The 17,216-nt window shown below is 39.2% G+C and overlaps 7 non-coding genes across 7 annotated transcripts; all 7 read right to left on the minus strand.

Annotated features, from left to right (window-relative positions):
- Positions 1-391: 391 nt before the first annotated feature.
- TRNAT-AGU (transfer RNA threonine (anticodon AGU)) lies at positions 392-465 on the minus strand. The gene has a single exon. It is a non-coding gene; the product is annotated as a tRNA-Thr (tRNA).
- Positions 466-1,410: 945 nt separating this feature from the next.
- Positions 1,411-1,484, minus strand: TRNAT-AGU (transfer RNA threonine (anticodon AGU)). The gene has a single exon. It is a non-coding gene; the product is annotated as a tRNA-Thr (tRNA).
- Positions 1,485-12,378: 10,894 nt separating this feature from the next.
- TRNAT-AGU (transfer RNA threonine (anticodon AGU)) lies at positions 12,379-12,452 on the minus strand. Its single transcript has one exon. It is a non-coding gene; the product is annotated as a tRNA-Thr (tRNA).
- A 943-nt stretch (positions 12,453-13,395) lies between these two features.
- TRNAT-AGU (transfer RNA threonine (anticodon AGU)) lies at positions 13,396-13,469 on the minus strand. The gene has a single exon. It is a non-coding gene; the product is annotated as a tRNA-Thr (tRNA).
- Positions 13,470-14,413: 944 nt separating this feature from the next.
- Positions 14,414-14,487, minus strand: TRNAT-AGU (transfer RNA threonine (anticodon AGU)). The gene has a single exon. It is a non-coding gene; the product is annotated as a tRNA-Thr (tRNA).
- A 943-nt stretch (positions 14,488-15,430) lies between these two features.
- TRNAT-AGU (transfer RNA threonine (anticodon AGU)) lies at positions 15,431-15,504 on the minus strand. The gene has a single exon. It is a non-coding gene; the product is annotated as a tRNA-Thr (tRNA).
- Positions 15,505-16,448: 944 nt separating this feature from the next.
- On the minus strand, positions 16,449-16,522 carry TRNAT-AGU (transfer RNA threonine (anticodon AGU)). Its single transcript has one exon. It is a non-coding gene; the product is annotated as a tRNA-Thr (tRNA).
- Between the last annotated feature and the right edge of the window lie 694 nt (positions 16,523-17,216).

The following is a 17,216-nucleotide window of genomic DNA, read 5'->3' on the forward strand; positions in this document are numbered from 1 at the left end:
GAAAATGTGTTTCCTGCTATAAATTCTTCTTTATATGTATTGTAATCTTAAACACGAAAACATACTCAATCACTACGCAAGTATTATTATGTTTTATTAAACAGGTACTCTTATAAAACCCAATTTCATTTCTTGAATTCTTTAAAAAAAAATCATGACGGTATTAATATTGCTCAAATCTAGGTAGAAATTTCATCTACGTCTTTCTCATAGATAAGTAATTTTTTCATTTTGCAATAACAGTATTCATTCTATGATCTTGAAAATACTTGGGTTTTTATAAGGTTAAAGATGATCTGTTCAACAGTAAGATGAATCAGACTTTTATATTTTAATTGTATCGGAATAAGACCTAATGAAAATGATTTGTTATATAACAATGAGAAAAGCAAGGCACTGCTGAGAGTTGAACTCAGGATCTCCTGTTTACTAGACAGGCGCTTTAACCAGCTAAGCCACAGCACCCACTTGATTCTTAAATTTGAAACACTTTTCTTTATGGTGTTCAAGAGAATATTGCTTTTTCAGTTTCATATTCTTTTCTAAGTTCACACACTTCTCTACTCAAACACTTAAGATGAATGAAGACTCTTCACTTATTCAAAAACACCTCTCTAATTTGAAGTTTACCCTATTCATATCATTTTAAAATATACCTTGCTGAAGAATGGATTAGTTGAATTCAACAATAAAGTGATCATTCACCTCTATCTTGTTCTTTGTCATTTTCCTTTCCCTATTTCAGTCAATGCATTCCTACAAAAATCTTCACAATACCAAGCATTTTATTTAATTTTTAAGATAACTTATTCTAAAGTTCATAGAACCAGATGTTTATTCTTAAATTGTATTCAACACTTGTTTGATGAAAATTATTCGGAAAGCAAGGAGAAAACAGTTGGGTGCTGCTGATATTTGAACTCATGATTTCCTGTTTACGAGACAGGCGCTTTAACCACTAAGCCACAGCACCAACCTTAATAGTAAAAAATGCATAAATAATTCATTGTTGATGATGAAAATGTGTTTTCTGCTATAAATTCTTCTTTATATGTATTGTAATCTTAAACACGAAAAGATACTCAATCACTTCGCAAGGATTGATATGTTTTAATAAACAGGTACTCCTATAAAACCCAATTTCATTTCTTGAATTCTTTACAATTTTTTTTCATGAAGGTAATAATATTGCTCCAATCTAGGTAGACATTTCATCTACGTCTTTCTCATAGATAAGTAATTTTTTCATTTTGCAATAACAGTATTCATTCTATGATCTTGAAAATACTTGGGTTTTTATAAGGTTAAAGATGATCTGTTCAACAGTAAGATGAATCAGACTTTTATATTTTAATTGTATCGGAATAAGACCTAATGAAAATGATTTGTTATATAACAATGAGAAAAGCAAGGCACTGCTGAGAGTTGAACTCAGGATCTCCTGTTTACTAGACAGGCGCTTTAACCAGCTAAGCCACAGCACCCACTTGATTCTTATATTTGAAACACTTTTCTTTATGATGTTCAAGAGAATATTGCTTTTTCACTTTCATATTCTTTTCTAAGTTCACACACTTCTCTACTCAAACACTTAAGATGAATGAAGACTCTTCACTTATTCAAAAACACCTCTCTAATTTGAAGTTTACCCTATTCATATCATTTTAAAATATACCTTGCTGAAGAATGGATTAGTTGAATTCAACAATAAAGTGATCATTCACCTCTATCTTGTTCTTTGTCATTTTCCTTTCCGTATTTCAGTCAATGCATTCCTACAAAAATCTTCACAATACCAAGCATTTTATTTAATTTTTAAGATAACTTATTCTAAAGTTCATAGAACCAGATGTTTATTCTTAAATTGTATTCAACATTTGTTTGATGAAAATTATTCGGAAAGCATGGAGAAAACAGTCAGGTGCTGCTGAGATTTAAACTCAGGATGTCCTGTTTACGAGACAGGCTCTTTAACCACTAAGCCACAGCACCAAAGTTAATAATAAGAAATGCATAAATAATTTATTGTTGATGATGAAAATGTGTTTCCTGCTATAAATTCTTCTTTATATGTATTGTAATCTTAAACACGAGAAGATACTCAATCACTACGCAAGTATTAATATGTTTTAATAAACAGGTACTCTTATAAAACCCGATTTCATTTCTTGAATTCTTTACATTTTTTTTTCATGAAGGTATTAATATTGCTCAAATCAAGGTAGACATTTCATTTATGTCTTTCTCATAGATAAGTATTTTTTTCATTTTGCAATAACAGTATTCATTCTATAATCTTGAAAATACTTGGGTTTTTATAAGGTTAAAGATGATCTGCTCAACAGTAAGATGAATCAGACTTTTATATTTTAATTGTATCGGAATAAGACCTAATGAAAATGAATTGTTATATAACAATGAGAAAAGCAAGGCACTGCTGAGAGTTGAACTCAGGATCTCCTGTTTACTAGACAGGCGCTTTAACCAGCTAAGCCACAACTCCCACATGATTCTTAAGTTTGAAACACTTTTCTTTATGGTGTTCAAGAGAATATTGCTTTTTCACTTTCATATTCTTTTCTAAGTTCACACACTTCTCTACTCAAACACTTAAGATGAATGAAGACTCTTCACTCATTCAAAAACACCTCTCTAATTTGAAGTTTAGCCTATTCATATCATTTTAAAATATACCTTGCTGAAGAATAGATTAGTTGAATTCAACAATAGAGTGATCATTCACACCTCTATCTTGTTCTTTGTCATTTTCTTTTCCCTATTTCAGTCAATGCATTCCTACAAAAATCTTCACAATAGCAAGCATTTTATTTAATTTTTAAGATAACTTATTCTAAAGTTCATAGAACCAGATGTTTATTCTTAAATTGTATTCAACTCTTGTTTGATGAAAATTTTTCGGAAAGCAAGGAGAAAACAGTTGGGTGCTGCTGGTATTTGAACTCATGATTTCCTGTTTACGAGACAGGCGCTTTAACCACTAAGCCACAGCACCAACGTTAATAGTACAAAATGCATAAATAATTCATTGTTGATGATGAAAATGTGTTTTCTGCTATAAATTCTTCTTTATATGTATTGTAATCTTAAACACGAAAAGATACTCAATCACTACGCAAGGATTGATATGTTTTATATGGCTGAGATACCCGCCACCCCCTCTCAACACAATCCCCAAAAGGAGGGAAACCGGAAACAGTTCTTAAAGTTTTTGGATGTGGGAGGGAGTGACCCTCCCGGCCGTATTTATTAAAACAAAAAATTAAAACATTAAACGTTTCATGTTATGTACAATTTCATTATCACATTGCGATGTTTGGCTAACCTTAACATATTCTCTAATACAGAGGTTCTCCTAGCCGAACTAGCATCCTACAAAAACATTCTCTAGAAACACTGAAATTGTACATCCTAACGTTTAAGGGCCAACGGCAAGGTCATAACCGGTGTCAAGATCCCTAACCAGACTTACCCCTCCCACTTGGGAGGGGCGACAGCACAGAGGCTTACCTCAAGTGCAACTACTAACAATTTCCCTTGACTTGACGGGGGCACTTAAGACTCGACGCCATTTAAAGGTCGTTCGAAGACTTGTGTGTGGTATCTAGAAGGTATCGTGGACCTCCCCCCACCCCACACAACTTACCGCATCTGCCGTCGCAGATGACACTGGCCCCGGGAAATTCCCCAGGAGGGGGCTGTAACCCCTCCTACACAGGAAGGGGCCTTGACCGCCTTTCCTTTACTTCCGGCGACCCGCCCTTAGACGGGACCGCCTCCCCGTTGAGGGGCCAATGGCCACCTCTCCCGAGCGCTCCCATCCGTGTTGGGTGACGCCCACTCATAGGGATCTACCAATTAGTGCTCACCGATCATGACCTTACCGCCTACCAAAATAAATACGACAATTCTTACTCAAACCTATGAAAACATTGGTCGCTACGACCGAAAGAACATGCTTACAATGCAACACTACATCAAATCATTTTAATCGTAATAACTTACACGATATTCACCATACTTTATTATGATCAACAACAAACTGATACTTTCACAGCCTGTAAACGAAACGGAAAACATACTTATAAAATTCACTTTGTTGCACCACAACTTGCTGTCCTCAGGGGCTGGTGGGTGGGTCAAAATTGGCTCTTCGTTCTGTCCCGAGCTCACGGGTAGCGAGGAGGTGCAGCTTCGGAGCACAAGAACAAGAGGACGTCTTCTGGTCTTGCGTCTCTTTTTATCCGTCTTCAGGGCGGGCGAGAACCCGCCCCTGCCTGCCCCTAGGGCGGGGCTGGCTACGTCGGTGTCTAGGCCAGCCCACTCTAGGGCGGGAAAAAGCGCGCCCCGGCTACGCCGCTTCGGGCATACCAGCCGAGACGCGCCTCCCGCCCAAAAATGGCTTCCCGGGGGGATCGAGGCACTCCGCCATACGTTCGGGGGGACCGAGTGGTCGCCCCTTTCCATATGGCTGAGATACCCGCCACCCCCTCTCAACACAATCCCCAAAAGGAGGGAAACCGGAAACAGTTCTTAAAGTTTTTGGATGTGGGAGGGAGTGACCCTCCCGGCCGTATTTATTAAAACAAAAAATTAAAACATTAAACGTTTCATGTTATGTACAATTTCATTATCACATTGCGATGTTTGGCTAACCTTAACATATTCTCTAATACAGAGGTTCTCCTAGCCGAACTAGCATCCTACAAAAACATTCTCTAGAAACACTGAAATTGTACATCCTAACGTTTAAGGGCCAACGGCAAGGTCATAACCGGTGTCAAGATCCCTAACCAGACTTACCCCTCCCACTTGGGAGGGGCGACAGCACAGAGGCTTACCTCAAGTGCAACTACTAACAATTTCCCTTGACTTGACGGGGGCACTTAAGACTCGACGCCATTTAAAGGTCGTTCGAAGACTTGTGTGTGGTATCTAGAAGGTATCGTGGACCTCCCCCCACCCCACACAACTTACCGCATCTGCCGTCGCAGATGACACTGGCCCCGGGAAATTCCCCAGGAGGGGGCTGTAACCCCTCCTACACAGGAAGGGGCCTTGACCGCCTTTCCTTTACTTCCGGCGACCCGCCCTTAGACGGGACCGCCTCCCCGTTGAGGGGCCAATGGCCACCTCTCCCGAGCGCTCCCATCCGTGTTGGGTGACGCCCACTCATAGGGATCTACCAATTAGTGCTCACCGATCATGACCTTACCGCCACAGGTCCGGATAGTTGACCGGCTATCCGGACCCCCCACAAAACTCCTACCTAAAGGTCATGTTTTAACGATTTTAACCAAGCTAAGAAGTCTCCTATGAGTAACTTGTTCCCCACCCTTGACAAATGCACACCATCCCCCAAAAACATACTGTCATCATTAATACAACTATGCGAGATCGAATGCAATGTCTTGGAACGGAACAACCTACTCACTTTGTTATTCAGCTTTCTAACCGAATGATTCAAAGCAGGGATCGAGATAGCCCCCCGCCACACTTTTCGTGGGATCATATGAGACCACGCAATTATGCACCCCGGAACTCTCCTCGCTAACCAACTTACCGTGGAAAGCATAGCCTCCAGGAGAAGTCGTCTACCGGTGGTGACCAAATCATTGCCCCCCAAATGCACTATGACTATGGACGGCGGTGACCTCATCCGCTCTAACTAACCCTCAAAGAATGCTTGAAACTGGTCAATACAGAGACCGCCCCTTCCGTAGAAGGACACTCTGTACCCGTATTCCCCAGGTACGTGAACCATGTCACCTGCTTTGAATACGTCTGCGGCCCGTCTCACGTATGAGTGGCCCACGACCCACACCTCCTTTCTCACAGCCGGTGATGTGCGACTGCTGGCCTGGTGATGGGTCGACTGCACAGTCCGCCCTGCCGCGTAGGCTTGCGCAACTGAAAACAAACAAAAGACAAGAAGCGTGAGTACATGATTACAGCTTCATAACATGTGCAATCGCACGTACCTCTTATAACAATTGGAGGACCAACGCCCCACTCGTTTCACTTGTTCCACATTAAGACCCCTGGCTGTAGCTTCAGTGGCAGCCCCTATTCGAAAGGAATGGGTCCCAAATTCGCCCGGGTCTAAGCCCGCTGCGGCAATGGCCATTGCAAGCACCCGCTGAAACTGAAACCTCGTCAGCGGGGTGGCGTCTGCATGCCTCAACAATGTCCCCCCCCATGATGCCACCCTTCGTGCTAGGTAATCTTCTAAGCACTGTACCGGACACATGGATGACCCGGGGGTCCTGCGAATGATCGTGCAGTCCCCCCTCCCATCTTGGTCGGCCTTGGACCTGAGAAAGGAGACAATCATCGCATCGCCCCTGATCTGAACATGTTCCCTGCACAAGCCCCCCGCCACATCCTGCTTGTTCCTTGCAACCAGCTCACTTATCCTCATAGCCCCGTGAAATGCCAGCGTAAATGCAGTCCGGAACAAACAGGTCTCGAAAGGAGACGAGCATGTGTTAGGGAGTGTGGCCAGTAACAGGGACAACCTATCTAGACCTATCGGTCGTCTCACGTCTACTCTGCGACCCTCTAGGCGTTGCCACCCACGCAGCGCCTTTTGTACCGAAAAAGACGCTGTCGGGTCCTGGATGCCATGGGCCCTGGCAACAAAGGAAATGGCGGCACGATGCCTTTGGGCCGTAGCCACCGACTTCCCAGCCCTACGTAAGGACAACAGAAAATGTACTACCCACTCTTCCTGACCCCAAAGTCCCCCTCTCTCTGCCCCCAAAAAGGCTAAATAGGCCTGAAACGCCCCTTCATATGCCTTCCTTGTCCTGGGTGCTAGACTCTCTCCCACGAGGTGACGAAGTTCGGGGCACCGAGAGACCAGAGAGCTTCGGGGAAGGGTGCCGGCTCTGGGTCTGCTGAAGGAAGGAAACCCGAGAAAGCCTGCATGTGAAAACGAGACAGTGCATCAGCAGCCTGATTCATCACCCCCGGGACATGTTTTGCTCTGAATATCACGTTCAGTTGCATACACAGTAAGACAATTTCTTTGAGCAGCCTCAAAATCAATTTACAACGGGCTGCCTGACTATTGATGCATTCTACAACGGTCATATTGTCGGACCAGAACACGACAGAATGATCTCTGAACCCATCTGGCCAGGTTCTCAGTGCCACCAGAATGGGAAATAGTTCAAGGAAAGCAATATTACTCGTCAGCCCCTTCTCGTGCCACCATGGGGGCCACCTTTGTGCTGACCATTTCGTGCCGAAGATGGCGCCAAAGCCTATGCTACCCGCTGAATCGGTCCATAGCCCAAGCTCCTCGGAGGACACGGCTGGCTTGTTCCAGACGACTCGGCCATTGAAGTCCGCCAAAAATGCTAACCAAATCCGCATGTCCTGGCGGACCTCAGCTGATAACCTCGTGTGATGATGACCCTCCTTTAGGCCAACCATCGCTTGGGCAATTGAGCGGGAAAAGGGGCGGGCCATTGGGATCACCCTCAAGGCAAAGTTCAACTTCCCCACCAATTGTTGCAACTGATGCAGTGTAACCTTAGATGCAATTAAACATACTTGGAGGGCTGCCCTGAATTTCAACACTTTGCTAGCTGGTAAACGGAAACACCCCTCCCTTGAGTCCAACTCGATCCCCAAAAACTCGAGGCAAGTCGTGGGACCCATAGTTTTACCCGGTGCCAATGGCACGCCAAAATGACCCATCAACACACAGAACTCAGCTAAGGCCTGGGCACATTCGGGATTTCCGGCGGGGCCAAGGAACAAAAAGTCGTCAAGGTAGTGCATTACATTCCGGAAACCCGTTTTTTTAGTGAACACCCATTGCAGGAAAGTACTGAATTTCTCAAAATAAGCACATGATATAGAGCATCCCATTGGCATACACCTATCCATGTAAAATGACCCCTGAAACCCGAATCCCAGAAGACGCTGGTCGTCTGGGTGTACCGGGAGCAACCGGAACGCTGACTCGATATCTGATTTCGCCATCAACGTCCCGGGCCCCAGGCGATTCAAGATGGCTACCGCCCCATCAAACGATGCGTATCGCACCGAACAAACTACTGGATCAATTGCATCGTTCACCGAAAGACCATGTGGAGCAGACAGATTATGGATCAAACGAAACTCACCTGGGTCCTTCTTGGGGACCACCCCTAACGGAGAACAGACAAAATCCGGTACCGGGGGTACACTAAACGGGCCGGCGACCCGTCCCCGGTTAACCTCTTTCTGAATCTTCTCTTGCACTACAGATGTATGTTGTAAAATGGAAAGTTGGTTTTTGCACGTCCCTACACCCTGAAAGTCCCCCACCGGGATGCGGAAACCATGTGTAAAACCGTTCCGCAGCACCCCAGCAGAAGTACGATCCGGGTATTCGCTGAGCCAGGGAATCATTGCCAAGGTATCAATCGGGGTTGGTAAAGGCGCCCCTCGGACTATCTTAGACCTGTTTGGCGCCTCCCTTACCCCCATTCTCACCCGTTCTGGCTCTGCACGATGACTCAGGATGGGACGACCCACAAGTACTACATTCATGTTTGAATTTACACGATCCCGGAGGCCTGGTACATTTCCCTTTGTTGAAATTAAAGCAGAAACCCTTTTTTCCTGTATTGCCTGCGGGTCTCGAATAATCGTCGGTGCTCGTATTTGGTCGAAAGGGCGTCCCCACATTTTGGCGGGAGTAATCAACAACATTGCTCCCAACCAATGGCATTTTTAACATTCCTGATTCTTTCATCTTATCCCATGTCACAGAATCGTAACAATCCCAAGTCAAACTCTTGTTATGTTCCTTTTCTTTCCTGAACAGATTGTCATAACAAAACCAATGGTTACCTTGATACGCTGTCGAGTAACCCATGATTCGTGATTGATAAATGGGAAACTCGGGAAGCAACTCGGGCCTACGTTCCCCCAAAATCGATGTAAAAATACCCCACGCATTGCCCCAGTTGCCAATATTCTCATTTACCTTAAAGGCGGCCATTTTTGCGCGCCAAACACTCGGGTGCATTAGGTCCTTCTGACTCTTAACATGCTCCACCTCATAATGATCAACAAGTAAGGAGAAAATATTCACATACTCCCCCGCCCAGATCTTTTCCTTTATAGCTAAAGGCACATGTTGTCCCAATCTCTCTCTACGAGAGGGTGCTGACTCGTCCCTTGCAATCGGCAATGGCCGCTTACCTGAACCAGACGCTGCTTCTGCCGCTTGCGGCTTGTCTATTCCCGCCAACGGCGCAGTCGCTTTAGCTGCATCTCTCTTCTCACGCAGCCCTTTTATCAACGCCTGTGCCTCGGCAGCCGTGGTGCCATCACTACTATCCCCCAACCATGCTGCTAGCTGTGCTGCCAGCTCGGGGGGCATGTCTTCATTGGATGTCGGTGTGACGACAACGGGGATTGGATTCCCCTCCATCGGTACTGGGGTCGGCGCCTCGAGCGGGGCAGAGGGAACCGGGACGTCTCCACCGGCTGGAACCCTTTTCGGCCTCTTAGGTCTCCCTCCAGCCGGCGCAGGGGCCGAACCCTCCTCCCCGTCTCGCTCCGCCAACCGTTTCTTTATGTCGGACATCTCTTTGAAAAGGGCCCGCACCATCTGGTCGGTCGTCATTCTCTTTACGCCTTTCTTGGGCATCTCTCCGACGAAGTATCTAGAAGACAAAGAAAAAGATCAACACGCTCAAAATTGGCTCTTCGTTCTGTCCCGAGCTCACGGGTAGCGAGGAGGTGCAGCTTCGGAGCACAAGAACAAGAGGACGTCTTCTGGTCTTGCGTCTCTTTTTATCCGTCTTCAGGGCGGGCGAGAACCCGCCCCTGCCTGCCCCTAGGGCGGGGCTGGCTACGTCGGTGTCTAGGCCAGCCCACTCTAGGGCGGGAAAAAGCGCGCCCCGGCTACGCCGCTTCGGGCATACCAGCCGAGACGCGCCTCCCGCCCAAAAATGGCTTCCCGGGGGGATCGAGGCACTCCGCCATACGTTCGGGGGGACCGAGTGGTCGCCCCTTTCCAATAAACAGGTACTCTTATAAAACCCAATTTCATTTCTTGAATTCTTTACAAATTTTTTTCATGAAGGTAATAATATTGCTCCAATCTAGGTAGACATTTCATCTACGTCTTTCTCATAGATAAGTAATGTTTTCATTTTGCAATAACAGTATTCATTCTATGATCTTGAAAATACTTGGGTTTTTATAAGGTTAAAGATGATCTGTTCAACAGTAAGATGAATCCGACTTTTATATTTTAATTGTATCGGAATAAGACCTAATGAAAATGATTTGTTATATAACAATGAGAAAAGCAAGGCACTGCTGAGAGTTGAACTCAGGATCTCCTTTTTACTAAACAGGTGCTTTAACCAGCTAAGCCACAGCAACCACTTGATTCTTTATTTCGAAACACTTTCCTTTATGGTGTTCAAGAGAACTTTGCTTTTTCACTTTCATATTCTTTTCTAAGTTCACACACTTCTCTACTCAAACACTTAAGATGAATGAAAACTCTTCACTTATTCAAAAACACCTCTCTAATTTGAAGTTTACCCTATTCATATCATTTTAAAATATACCTTGCTGAAGAATGGATTAGTTGAATTCAACAATAGAGTGATCATTCACCTCTATCTTGTACTTGTCATTTTCTTTTCCCTATTTCAGTCAAAGCATTCCTACAAATATTTTCATAATACCAAGCATTTTATTTAATTTTTAAGATAACTTATTCTAAAGTTCATAGAACCAGATGTTTATTCTTAAATTGTATTCAACACTTGTTTGATGAAAATTATTCGGAAAGCAAGGAGAAAACAGTTGGGTGCTGCTGATATTTGAACTCATGATTTCCTGTTTACGAGACAGGCGCTTTAACTACTAAGCCACAGCACCAACCTTCTTAGTAAAAAATGCATAAATAATTCATTGTTGATGATGAAAATGTGTTTTCTGCTATAAATTCTTCTTTATATGTATTGTAATCATAAACACGAAAAGATACTCAATCACTACGCAAGGATTGATATGTTTTAATAAACAGGTACTCTTATAAAACCCAATTTTATTTCTTGAATTCTTTACAATTTGTTTTCATGAAGGTAATGATATTGCTCCAATCTAGGTAGACATTTCATCTACGTCTTTCTCATAGATATGTATTTTTTTCATTTTGCAATAACAGTATTCATTCTATAATCTTGAAAATACTTGGGTTTTTATAAGGTTAAAGATGCTCTGTTCAACAGTAAGATGAATCAGACTTTTATATTTTAATTGTATCGGAATAAGACCTAATGAAAATGATTTGTTATATAACAATGAGAAAAGCAAGGCACTGCTGAGAGTTGAACTCAGGATCTCCTGTTTACTAGACAGGCGCTTTAACCAGCTAAGCCGCAGCACCCTACTTGATTCTTAAATTTGAAACACTTTTCTTTATGGTGTTCAAGAGAATATTGCTTTTTCACTTTCATATTCTTTTCTAAGTTCACACACTTCTCTACTCAAACACTTAAGATGAATGAAGACTCTTCACTTATTCAAAAACACCTCTCTAATTTGAAGTTTACCCTATTCATATCATTTTAAAATATACCTTGCTGAAGAATGGATTAGTTGAATTCAACAATAAAGTGATCATTCACCTCTATCTTGTTCTTTGTCATTTTCCTTTCCCTATTTCAGTCAATGCATTCCTACAAAAATCTTCACAATACCAAGCATTTTATTTAATTTTTAAGATAACTTATTCTAAAGTTCATAGAACCAGATGTTTATTCTTAAATTGTATTCAACATTTGTTTGATGAAAATTATTCGGAAAGCAAGGAGAAAACAGTTGGGTGCTGCTGATATTTGAACTCATGATTTCCTGTTTACGAGACAGGGGCTTTAACCACTAAGCCACAGCACCAACCTTAATAGTAAAAAATGCATAAATAATTCATTGTTGATGATGAAAATGTGTTTCCTGCTATAAATTCTTCTTTATATGTATTGTAATCTTAAACACGAGAAGATACTCAATCACTACGCAAGGATTGATATGTTTTAATAAACAGGTACTCTTATAAAACCCAATTTTATTTCTTGAATTCTTTAAAAAAAAATCATGAAGGTATTAATATTGCTCAAATCTAGGTAGAAATTTCATCTACGTCTTTCTCATAGATAAGTAATTTTTTCATTTTGCAATAACAGTATTCATTCTATGATCTTGAAAATACTTGGGTTTTTATAAGGTTAAAAATGATCCGTTCAACAGTAAGATGAATCAGACTTTTATATTTTAATTGTATCGGAATAAGACCTAATGAAAATGATTTGTTATATAACAATGAGAAAAGCAAGGCACTGCTGAGAGTTGAACTCAGGATCTCCTGTTTACTAGACAGGCGCTTTAACCAGCTAAGCCACAGCACCCACTTGATTCTTTATTTTGAAACACTTTTCTTTATGGTGTTCAAGAGAATATTGCTTTTTCACTTTCATATTCTTTTCTAAGTTCACACACTTCTCTACTCAAACACTTAAGATGAATGAAGACTCTTCACTCATTCAAAAACACCTCTCTAATTTGAAGTTTACCCTATTCATATCATTTTAAAATATACCTTGCTGAAGAATGGATTAGTTGAATTCAACAATAGAGTGATCATTCACCTCTATCTTGTCCTTGTCATTTTCTTTTCCCTATTTCAGTCAATGCATTCCTACAAAAATTTTCATAATACCAAGCATTTTATTTAATTTTTAAGATAACTTATTCTAAAGTTCATAGAACCAGATGTTTATTCTTAAATTGTATTCAACACTTGTTTGATGAAAATTATTCGGAAAGCAAGGAGAAAACAGTTGGGTGCTGCTGATATTTGAACTCATGATTTCCTGTTTACGAGACAGGCGCTTTAACTACTAAGCCACAGCACCAACCTTAATAGTAAAAATGCATAAATAATTCATTGTTGATGATGAAAATGTGTTTTCTGCTATAAATTCTTCTTTATATGTATTGTAATCTTAAACACGAAAAGATACTCAATCACTACGCAAGGATTGATATGTTTTAATAAACAGGTACTCTTATAAAACCCAATTTTATTTCTTGAATTCTTTACAATTTGTTTTCATGAAGGTAATGATATTGCTCCAATCTAGGTAGACATTTCATCTACGTCTTTCTCATAGATATGTATTTTTTTCATTTTGCAATAACAGTATTCATTCTATAATCTTGAAAATACTTGGATTTTTATAAGGTTAAAGATGCTCTGTTCAACAGTAAGATGAATCAGACTTTTATATTTTAATTGTATCGGAATAAGACCTAATGAAAATGATTTGTTATATAACAATGAGAAAAGCAAGGCACTGCTGAGAGTTGAACTCAGGATCTCCTGTTTACTAGACAGGCGCTTTAACCAGCTAAGCCACAGCACCCTACTTGATTCTTAAATTTGAAACACTTTTCTTTATGGTGTTCAAGAGAATATTGCTTTTTCACTTTCATATTCTTTTCTAAGTTCACACACTTCTCTACTCAAACACTTAAGATGAATGAAGACTCTTCACTTATTCAAAAACACCTCTCTAATTTGAAGTTTACCCTATTCATATCATTTTAAAATATACCTTGCTGAAGAATGGATTAGTTGAATTCAACAATAAAGTGATCATTCACCTCTATCTTGTTCTTTGTCATTTTCCTTTCCCTATTTCAGTCAATGCATTCCTACAAAAATCTTCACAATACCAAGCATTTTATTTAATTTTTAAGATAACTTATTCTAAAGTTCATAGAACCAGATGTTTATTCTTAAATTGTATTCAACATTTGTTTGATGAAAATTATTCGGAAAGCATGGAGAAAACAGGTAGGTGCTGCTGAGATTTGAACTCTGAATTTCCTGTGTACGAGACAGGTGCTTTAACCACTAAGCCACAGCACCAACGTTAATAGTTAGAAATGCATAAATAATTCATTGTTGATGATGAAAATGTGTTTCCTGCTATAAATTCTTCTTTATATGTATTGTAATCTTAAACACGAAAACATACTCAATCACTACGCAAGTATTATTATGTTTTATTAAACAGGTACTCTTATAAAACCCAATTTCATTTCTTGAATTCTTTAAAAAAAAATCATGAAGGTATTAATATTGCTCAAATCTAGGTAGAAATTTTATCTACGTCTTTCTCATAGATAAGTAATTTTTTCATTTTGCAATAACAGTATTCATTCTATGATCTTGAAAATACTTGGGTTTTTATAAGGTTAAAGATGATCCGTTCAACAGTAAGATGAATCAGACTTTTATATTTTAATTGTATCGGAATAAGACCTAATGAAAATGATTTGTTATATAACAATGAGAAAAGCAAGGCACTGCTGAGAGTTGAACTCAGGATCTCCTGTTTACTAGACAGGCGCTTTAACCAGCTAAGCCACAGCACCCACTTGATTCTTTATTTTGAAACACTTTTCTTTATGGTGTTCAAGAGAATATTGCTTTTTCACTTTCATATTCTTTTCTAAGTTCACACACTTCTCTACTCAAACACTTAAGATGAATGAAGACTCTTCACTCATTCAAAAACACCTCTCTAATTTGAAGTTTACCCTATTCATATCATTTTAAAATATACCTTGCTGAAGAATGGATTAGTTGAATTCAACAATAGAGTGATCATTCACCTCTATCTTGTCCTTGTCATTTTCTTTTCCCTATTTCAGTCAATGCATTCCTACAAAAATTTTCATAATACCAAGCATTTTATTTAATTTTTAAGATAACTTATTCTAAAGTTCATAGAACCAGATGTTTATTCTTAAATTGTATTCAACACTTGTTTGATGAAAATTATTCGGAAAGCAAGGAGAAAACAGTTGGGTGCTGCTGATATTTGAACTCATGATTTCCTGTTTACGAGACAGGCGCTTTAACTACTAAGCCACAGCACCAACCTTAATAGTAAAAATGCATAAATAATTCATTGTTGATGATGAAAATGTGTTTTCTGCTATAAATTCTTCTTTATATGTATTGTAATCTTAAACACGAAAAGATACTCAATCACTACGCAAGGATTGATATGTTTTAATAAACAGGTACTCTTATAAAACCCAATTTTATTTCTTGAATTCTTTACAATTTGTTTTCATGAAGGTAATGATATTGCTCCAATCTAGGTAGACATTTCATCTACGTCTTTCTCATAGATATGTATTTTTTTCATTTTGCAATAACAGTATTCATTCTATAATCTTGAAAATACTTGGATTTTTATAAGGTTAAAGATGCTCTGTTCAACAGTAAGATGAATCAGACTTTTATATTTTAATTGTATCGGAATAAGACCTAATGAAAATGATTTGTTATATAACAATGAGAAAAGCAAGGCACTGCTGAGAGTTGAACTCAGGATCTCCTGTTTACTAGACAGGCGCTTTAACCAGCTAAGCCACAGCACCCTACTTGATTCTTAAATTTGAAACACTTTTCTTTATGGTGTTCAAGAGAATATTGCTTTTTCACTTTCATATTCTTTTCTAAGTTCACACACTTCTCTACTCAAACACTTAAGATGAATGAAGACTCTTCACTTATTCAAAAACACCTCTCTAATTTGAAGTTTACCCTATTCATATCATTTTAAAATATACCTTGCTGAAGAATGGATTAGTTGAATTCAACAATAAAGTGATCATTCACCTCTATCTTGTTCTTTGTCATTTTCCTTTCCCTATTTCAGTCAATGCATTCCTACAAAAATCTTCACAATACCAAGCATTTTATTTAATTTTTAAGATAACTTATTCTAAAGTTCATAGAACCAGATGTTTATTCTTAAATTGTATTCAACATTTGTTTGATGAAAATTATTCGGAAAGCATGGAGAAAACAGGTAGGTGCTGCTGAGATTTGAACTCTGAATTTCCTGTGTACGAGACAGGTGCTTTAACCACTAAGCCACAGCACCAACGTTAATAGTTAGAAATGCATAAATAATTCATTGTTGATGATGAAAATGTGTTTCCTGCTATAAATTCTTCTTTATATGTATTGTAATCTTAAACACGAAAACATACTCAATCACTACGCAAGTATTATTATGTTTTATTAAACAGGTACTCTTATAAAACCCAATTTCATTTCTTGAATTCTTTAAAAAAAAATCATGAAGGTATTAATATTGCTCAAATCTAGGTAGAAATTTTATCTACGTCTTTCTCATAGATAAGTAATTTTTTCATTTTGCAATAACAGTATTCATTCTATGATCTTGAAAATACTTGGGTTTTTATAAGGTTAAAGATGATCCGTTCAACAGTAAGATGAATCAGACTTTTATATTTTAATTGTATCGGAATAAGACCTAATGAAAATGATTTGTTATATAACAATGAGAAAAGCAAGGCACTGCTGAGAGTTGAACTCAGGATCTCCTGTTTACTAGACAGGCGCTTTAACCAGCTAAGCCACAGCACCCACTTGATTCTTTATTTTGAAACACTTTTCTTTATGGTGTTCAAGAGAATATTGCTTTTTCACTTTCATATTCTTTTCTAAGTTCACACACTTCTCTACTCAAACACTTAAGATGAATGAAGACTCTTCACTCATTCAAAAACACCTCTCTAATTTGAAGTTTACCCTATTCATATCATTTTAAAATATACCTTGCTGAAGAATGGATTAGTTGAATTCAACAATAGAGTGATCATTCACCTCTATCTTGTTCTTTGTCATTTTCTTTTCCCTATTTCAGTCAATGCATTCCTACAAAAATCTTCACAATACCAAGCATTTTATTTAATTTTTAAGATAACTTATTCTAAAGTTCATAGAACCAGATGTTTATTCTTAAATTGTATTCAACACTTGTTTGATGAAAATTATTCGGAAAGCAAGGAGAAAACAGTTGGGTGCTGCTGATATTTGAACTCATGATTTCCTGTTTATGAGACAAGCGCTTTAACCACTAAGCCACAGCACCAACGTTAATAGTACAAAATGCATAAATAATTCATTGTTGATGATGAAAATGTGTTTTCTGCTATAAATTCTTCTTTATATGTATTGTAATCTTAAACACGAAAAGATACTCAATCACTACGCAATGATTGATATGTTTTAATAAACAGGTACTCTTATAAAACCCAATTTCATTTCTTGAATTCTT

The sequence above is a fragment of the Lissotriton vulgaris genome, chromosome 12 (genome assembly GCF_964263255.1).
Source record: "Lissotriton vulgaris chromosome 12, aLisVul1.2, whole genome shotgun sequence".
NCBI classification, from domain to species: Eukaryota; Metazoa; Chordata; class Amphibia; order Caudata; family Salamandridae; genus Lissotriton; species Lissotriton vulgaris.